The following is an 8,612-nucleotide window of genomic DNA, read 5'->3' on the forward strand; positions in this document are numbered from 1 at the left end:
GAATGAAGAAACTCTGGACCCAGATGCCACCCTCCCAGCCTGCACTGTAACTCTGCACTATGACCCCACTCACCCTCATTCACTGCTGCTGCACCTCCTAATCTTTCAAGTCACATCTGAACTATCATCGTCCTCGAGCCTCCAAGAGCAGATTACGAACCCCCAAAGCAATCTACAGTTTCCCATCACGGCCCTCTCCCCCCGTATTATAATTACCTGTTTACTCACCTGGGCCCTTCAAAAGTCCTAAATTCCCTAGGGACTTAGCCCATGGGCTGTTCACTGCTAAATCACTTAAATTTGGCACTGTCCTGGCGTATTACAGACATTTGGTAAACAGCTACCAAATGAATTACAAATATAGAAACTTACCAAAAAAAAAAATAGCTAAAAAAATTATAATGAAATGTCAACTATTTAAATGATGTAATTTTACATTTAAAAGAACTTTCAATGTTAAGTCAGCATTAGAAAACAGATTACAAGTATGCCTTACTTTGTGCTTGGCATTTTCTTGGAAACTGTATATAAATTGAACTTTTTTGCACACTGAGTCACACGATAAATATGCTAGCAGAGCTCACATACTTAAAGAGATTCTTTCAGAAAGTAAAACAACTCCAAACAAATTTATCTGTTCTATACGAACTTAAATTTTTACAGGCTTTACTGGCCTTCCTTAAAATGGAAACCTTTTAACAGTAATTTTCACTACCTACCTCCTCTTTCCCTCAAAGGATGATTTATTTACTATAAAACATAATACCAGTGATAAACAAGTTTTAGGGTTTTTAGATCCCTTTAGTTCTCTAAACCAGGGGTCCCCAAGCCCCCCACAGAGCAGGCCACACAGCAGGAGGTGAGCAGCCCGCAGGCGACTGAGCTTCGGCTGTATCCGCAGCCACTCAGCAGCACTAGCATCACGGCCTCAGCTCCGCCTCCAGTCATTAGACATCAGATTCTCATTGGAGCCCCGGTCCCTGGTGCAAAATAGGCTGGGGACCGCTGCTCTAGGTGACCTATACATTCGGGAACATAGAAACGCCCAGAATGGGCTCCGCGTCATGATGTAAAGAACTCCTTTCCTTAGGATGATTATTTGTTAGAAGTCGTGCCCTATTACAAAGTTCTAGATGTTAAAGAGCTTGTCTCGAGAAATGAGTAACTGAGTTACCTTCAGTGATGGTTAACCTAAGGGATTTTTTAGTCATAGAACAAAGGTAAATTTCAAATATGGAACGATAATGGATTGAAACAAAATTACATGGCAACTCTGGTTCAGAAATTATATTTTCTTTAAGTTCAGAAATATAGGTTTGATTTCCACTTAAATCGATTCATTTATAAGATATATTTCAAAAAATACTTTATTCTTTTAGTGGCTCAATTTTTCAAACACCCGGGCCTTCTACTTGGCTCAGCCAATGAACGAAGCTTGCCTCTGCCTTTGGCTTTTGGTTTCGTGCAGCTCTGTTCCCGTTATCGATATAGCCGGCCCATCAAATTTTGCTTCTCTGGGTATTTTCATGAGGTGCTGCTTTTCTATTCTCCTATAATTTGTTCCAGTTTTTAATTTTAGCAAGATTAAAAGGAAGATTTTCAAATGTGAATTTCGGGTACACCAAAAATAAAAATGTATTAAATACTTGTCAACATTTGGCTATGTGCCAGGAACTGAGGGGAACACAATTACTGCCCTAGAGGAAATCTATAATATCTAACCCATAAACATTCACCAGAAAGACCCAAAGGACATATAAACATTAACCACATATACACTGAAGTAGTTACATAATAACATCTATGAAGGACTATGTTTTGTGGGTGATGAGTGAAGAGGAATTATCGGAGTCGCAAGTTGAGATGGAGTAGTTAGGATTTTGAAGCGAAATGTTAGAACCTGTCTCACTTGAGGGAAAAACATGTCCAGCCCGAGGTGCTGCCTGGGAAGGAGCTCGGAACGGCCGTCTGACTGGGGGGAGGGACGCGGGTGCAGTAACCCGCATTTCCGAATCGCAGGGACGGACTGGGCCGTGACCACTGTCCGGGGAATAAGGTAGACCAGTCGGTTCTTGTGGACGCAGGACAAGGATCTTGGCCCTAAAACAAAGTCAAGGTAAAGCCACTCAGAAGTGATCCTCAGCCACTCTGAAACGGTTTGGCATTTCTCAACAAGTTAAACACGAGACTTCCCAAATAACCGGGCAATTCCAGACCCGGGTGTATGCCCGGCAGAAAGAAAACAGATATCCACGTAACGACTGACACATGAAGGTTCACAGCAGCCAAAAAGTAGAACCACCCAAATCTCCATCAACTGATAAACAGATCTTAAAAATGGGATCTATCCATACGACGCTACATGATTTCAACCATTCATTCATTCATTCTTTAGAAAAGAATGAAGCACTGATACATGCACGACATGGACGAACCCTGAAGACACTAAGTGAAAGACACAAAAGGCCACATAGTGTACGATTCCATTTACATGAAATGCCGGGAACAGACAAATCCACAGAGACAGAGTAACGAATGGCTGCCGGGAGCTGGGCAAAGGGGGAACGTGGAGTGAGTGCTAACGGGTGTAAGCTTTCTTCCGGGGGAGATATAAAGGGTCTGGAATGAGACAGTGGTGATGGTCGCACAGCCTTGTGGCTGTATGAAAAACTAGTGGGTCGCACGCTTTAAAAGGGCGAATTTTATGGTATGAGATCCACCTCGATTTTAGGAAGGGGGTCTGCAGTATTCTCTCTGCCATGACACGTCGGAAGGACATGGCACAACTCCACCGGTAAAGGCGGCTTACTACGGCAGGGGCTGGTTTCGTGCTTGACAATAACGGTACTAAAGAACCTTGAGAATCACTATACTGAAGGGTCTTCAAGTCTCAGATCGAAATAACAGGCAAAAGTCACTCTGTAGTGACAACATCAAGAACTGCCTTGAGGTGACAAGAGATGTCTAAAGAGAAAAAATATCAGCGTTTCTGAGTAATAAAGAGATGAGCAAGGCCTACCTAAGCTGGTGTGAAGGCAAGAATTTCCAGACTGTTCTGAAGGAGGAAAGGACAGTAGAATTTCCATTCTCTAGCAGCATAAGAACAGAAAAAGAATCAAGAGACGAAGACTGAATTCAACAATAACGGGCACTCTAAGACAGATGACGGCAGCCACGGGGAATAATATATATATTTGTCAACACTGACTGGCACACACAGTTCCCAACTTACATACGGATCACATTTCAAATGTCTGTAAATCTTAATTCTGAACACATTTTCCCAGAGAAGTGATTCTCGAAAAAGTACTTAATTTGCAAGCAGCCTACGATAATTTATAGTAATTTATCATTATTTCTATTTTCCTAGCTGAAACCCAGTATGGCAGAAGCCATTCCCCTACGTCCCATCTCTTCACGCGTCAGAGTCCCACCGAGAGAAATTCCCCTCCCCGTCCCCCGCAATCCGCTGCCACCCCCACCTCAGCAGCACAGAAGGGTCTGGCTCCTCCTGAGGTGAGGCCAAAGCGCAATCATCTGCTCTACAGAGTCACAATCAAATTGGAGCCAGCAGAGAGTCATAAGTCAGACAGCTGGATTTTGCTTGTATGGATTCTTGTGATGGAAAACCAACAGAGACGATTGAGGTGTTCAGTGCATGCCGATAAATTCATCCTCATCGTTAACCAGCAGAGAACTCATCACGACCACGTCCAATGGGTACGATGAACACGTGTAGAGCATGTGCCACACGTACACAGGAGCTAAAAATGGCGGCGAGGGAGGAGTGGGGAGGAAAAGTCAATCCCACAAAATTTGCTGGGGTCTGTAAGTGCACAAAAAGCTCCCCTCTTTGTCCCTTTCCTCTTGAAATGCCTTTCCTGGTCACATCCTCCCTATCTTCTAAGTCAAACGAAATTTCGTCATCCTCGAGAGGCTTCTCCTGAAAACCTTAAGAAGTTGAGAGCTTCCATGTCTGTGTTCCAATGTCACCTTGTATCATTACAGCACTTATTCAATTGTTAGTTTATTTATATGTTTGTTTTCCCCAGTAGATAAATCCTTGAATAATGGAATGTTCTTTTCTTCTCTGTATTCTCAATACCTTGGACAGTGCTTGGCATGTAGAGTGGTCCAACAAATATTTGTCGAATAGATTTCTTCAAATGTTGGAAGAACATACACACACAGTAAAAGTACTAATCCAATAAACAAATCCCAAAGGAATTAATGTGCCAGTCTTTCTAGCAAGAAAATGTGATCTAAGCATGAAACCTCTAAGTGGCCTAAACAGTGGATCTGAATGCACTGACACCTGAGGCAGGTAAATTCACCTGGCAGTAGAAAAGAAAGAAATGCAAGGTGAATACTCTGCTTGTCCCCTTTCACTGCGCTTTTTAAAGATTATAGGAAATACTCCTTATTGGGTATACACAATGCCCGGGGATGGGGATTACTACAAGTTGTATTTGGCACTTTTGACATCTAAAGAAATATTTCTATCAAACGGAACCTAAATACAGGATTCAGCAATATTTGGAGGAAAAACTATTAGTTTCCTTTGGGAGAAATAAAGGGATCCGATCAAGTTCTGATCATAGTTAAGGAACCAAAACTGAGTGGGAGCTCCAATGCGGACTGAATCAGAAGAGTCCCTCATGCCACCGAACGAGTGGCTCACAGGAGTGCGGGCAGGCACTAGCCCCATGAATCTCGACATCTTCAGAGTAAATACGAAAACAGGCAAAGCAGTAAAAAAAAGACAGGTTAGGTAAAGTAAGCTAAGGCTTTGGTAGTGATCTAACTTCTTTTTGGCAGTTGATGACAACTCACATTAAAGCACGGGACTAAGAGACATGAAGTAGACCAATGTCTAAAGTAAAATTGTTGTTTTAGTGCTCGTTAACATAATCATGCAAAAGTACTACACTTTATATTCATAATTTTTACTCCCTTCGATCATAATACTGGAAGAGACCCTAAAAATTATCAACTCAAACCCCCTAAACTTACAGATAAGGAAACTGAGACCTACATGGACCGTGACCTGCCCAAGGTCATGCTGGTCATCAGAGGCAGGACAGGAATCCAACTCAGGTCTCCAGTGTCTCCAGTTCAGAGCTCTTCCCAGTAGATGAAGAACTTTCATACCTTAACACGCCTGATTAGAGTCCGGTGCTACACACACACGCGCACACACACACACACGTGTGTATCTGCAGACATACATATATGTGTATACGTATACACACCCACGCATCTACATATATACTTTTGTAGCTCTTGAAGAAAACCAGGCTGTTTAGAAATGTACGAAAACAAGTATATCAGTTAATTGAAAAGACTAGTCCTGTGATTAAGGCATTCGTGTTTTCTGAATGACCTACTGAAAGCCAAATCTCGACGTCTGGGTTTATATTTTTTAATACTTTAATTATACAAAACATAATGGGTAAGAGCATGGGCTCTGGAGCAAGACCCTTGCTTGTAACCCTCTAATGCCAGCTCTGATATTGAATTAGTTGTGTAACCGGGGAAAATTTGCTTAACCTTTCTAAGCCTTGGTTTCCTCGCCTGCAAAATTTTAGGGAAAGCAGAACCGATGTGATATGGTACTTGAGGATTAAACAGACAATGAATGGAAAGGCCTCTGCCCAGGACCTAGTACGTAATCAATAACTTAGCGTTATCATCATTGTCACTGATCATCTCTGGGTTTTCTACGCAACAGAAGTTTACATATATTCCCAACAGAAGTTTTCCATATATTTCACACACACGCGCGCGCGCACACACACCAGTATATATTATCTGTTCTTCTGAACACAGAGTACAGCCAACTAAGAACCCTATTCAAGAAAACTCCTTTTGCTTTTCTGTTTTTGGAGATCAAACTCTTACCCCAAACTGGTTTTTAAATTCTTCAAATGTCCAGTGCCTATCCCGAGAGTTTAGAATTTAAAAACACAAACTCTTTTCTGCCTTCTCAGTTTTCCGTTCTTGAGGGAACAAAATGAGTTTGGTTGCCTAAATTCCGCAAAGAGGAAATGCAATTGAGTCAGAAAGGAAATGAACCCCCCCTGCTTCTCACCAAGCACCCTTCTGGTGTTCAGACACAAAGGACACTATCTCATTTATGGTGATGGTGAAAGGAAATTACTTCCAAGATTTACCGTGCATTTATTTTTTAACTCTATTAGAATATGAAATTAACACATCAAAGGCCCTTTTCCTAGGTATGCAATCATGCCTCAAATAAAGTATTTCTCCCTCCCTCGCATTCCGAAAATGCTGAGTTCATCATAAGTGTGGTACACCAGCAGAGACAGCATTCCTAATTCCTTAACTCAAAGAAATGACCTTTTCAGCTATTTATTTCCTAAAACAATAATTTAAGAAGCTCACTCCTCTGGTCTCGTTTTTTTATTTTTTTTTATTTTTATTTTTTTTTTTTACTAATTATTCATGTTCCATGATGCTAGCTGGGCAACGGAAAGGATACGACATTTACATACATTCATTTTAATAGCCAAATATGTCTAAACAAAACTTACTTTACTGTAAATCTCAGGATTCTTTTTTGAAGGTGCTACCGTCTGGGTTCCTAGAGTACTCTGAAACTTCAGTTACGGAATACATAATTTAATTTGAAAGTAAATCAATACTAGAAACAAATTATTTAATCATCATCTGCTTTTATAAAAGATTAAACAGCCACAAATTTTATTTTACCAGGCCTAAAATGCATTAAATTACATTTCACTGACATAAGATCAAACCAGAGTGAGGTTATAAAAAAAGAAGCTAAACCAAAAAATATTCCCTCTGGAAAACAAAACTGTTTTAAGTAATTTAAAAACTCTCTTGACATTTGACCCATTAAAAAAAAGTTTATGCTATAAACAAAATCATTAAAGGTTACTGGAAAACAAGCCCAAATAATTATAAATAAAAAGTCATTTATTTTTCCAAAGGCAATGTTACTTTTAGACTATCACAAATGACTAAGAAATGTTCATATACTGTAAACACTCAGCTATTTTTAAATTATATAATTTTTCTAAAATTGTTCTTAGCCTAAATTAAAATCTGACCATGAGATATATAATGTTGTTAAAAGTACCTCTTGCCAATATAGAATACTATAGTTTTTAAATAAAACATACAATCAAAGTTAATAAAATGTGCATGTTTTTATAGCTTAAAACGGTAACTTATGAAAACAGAATTGGCTTCTCTCAGGGAGATTAAAAATCATTTAAAGTCACCAGAATTTTATAAAACAGTACTACAATGTCTAATCTCATGGGATTGGGGATTTTATGAATATGCCCAAAATTACATAATATTGGGGGATGGGAAGAAGGCTTAAAGCTTTTGAAAAACAGTATATGGGCAGTTCACGAGGATAATTATTAAAATAGATGTATTATTACGGAATAATATTTCAATGAGAAATGTAATTAAATAACAGTCAAAAGTATCTCCAGACGCTGATTTCTCAAATGTCACCAGATTATCCATTCGGCTAAAAAGTACTTTTCAATACATGCAGCACCCAGAGTATCAGGTTCTCAAATCCCTACCTTCTGCAGATATCTGTACTGCTTTCCTGCTGCATATGAGCACTTGCATGCACATTCCAAATTGATCGGAATTCCTACCTTAACGCTTAGAGTCCATTTTAAGTTTTTTTAGAAAGATGTCTCAGCAAATCTAAGAAAAATGTTGAATAAATATCCACTTCCTTTTCCAATATCCAGAATACTAAAGTAGTTATAAATATGGCTTCCCTCCCACCCCTAGGTAACTTCAGCTTTATGAATGGTTTCATTTTTCACTGCTAATGTCATTCCGAACATACCCTCCTATCTAATTCGGAAAAAAACGCAATTACTTTAACTGTTAAACAGCACCTAACAGAGATGTTCGAGCAAAGCTACTTTGTTTACAATAAACCCTAAAGATTATATAATAAGCCTTGATATTATCTTTCCAGCAATTTTCTGTAGTGTCAGAGACAACATCCGTTTTTACAAGAGGTAAGCAAGGAGTTAATCAAACACCTTTTCTCTTCAACTAAGAATTGCCTTCTCTTTTGTCAATATTACAAGACATTCATCTACTGACAAAGGAAAAATGAACACTTCACTTGCCCGTTTCAGAAACTAAATCAGGAGCATTCCCAGTCATAGACTTAATTAAGTTATTCCTCGGGAAGAATATTTAAAGCAAAGAGACTATTTAAAGTTCACTGCCAGCTGCTAAATTTTGGGGGAACGGCCTGGACAAGATAACCCCTATTTTGTCACTCGCCTTTTCCCCCACCGCCCACCCTACACCAAACCCCCATTGTTCTATGTAAAACCCACAGCTAATGGGATCGGAACGGCCAGTGGTACACTGATGTCGCGGATGATCGCTACGAGGAACTCCTCCGAACCGGATCGACCCGCGCCTCCCTTTCCCCCAAAGAAAATCCGAATTTGCCCATAAATCGATCCCGAACTGGTGGTCACCGCTTCCCTTCCAGACTGATGGATGTCACTCCAGAAACGGGCGGGGAAATCCCCAGAACGGTACCATCATAAATCGACAATCCCCCCCGCCCA

Source organism: Pteropus vampyrus, unplaced genomic scaffold, assembly GCF_000151845.1.
Source record: "Pteropus vampyrus isolate Shadow unplaced genomic scaffold, Pvam_2.0 Scaffold52, whole genome shotgun sequence".
In the NCBI taxonomy this organism is placed as follows: domain Eukaryota; kingdom Metazoa; phylum Chordata; class Mammalia; order Chiroptera; family Pteropodidae; genus Pteropus; species Pteropus vampyrus.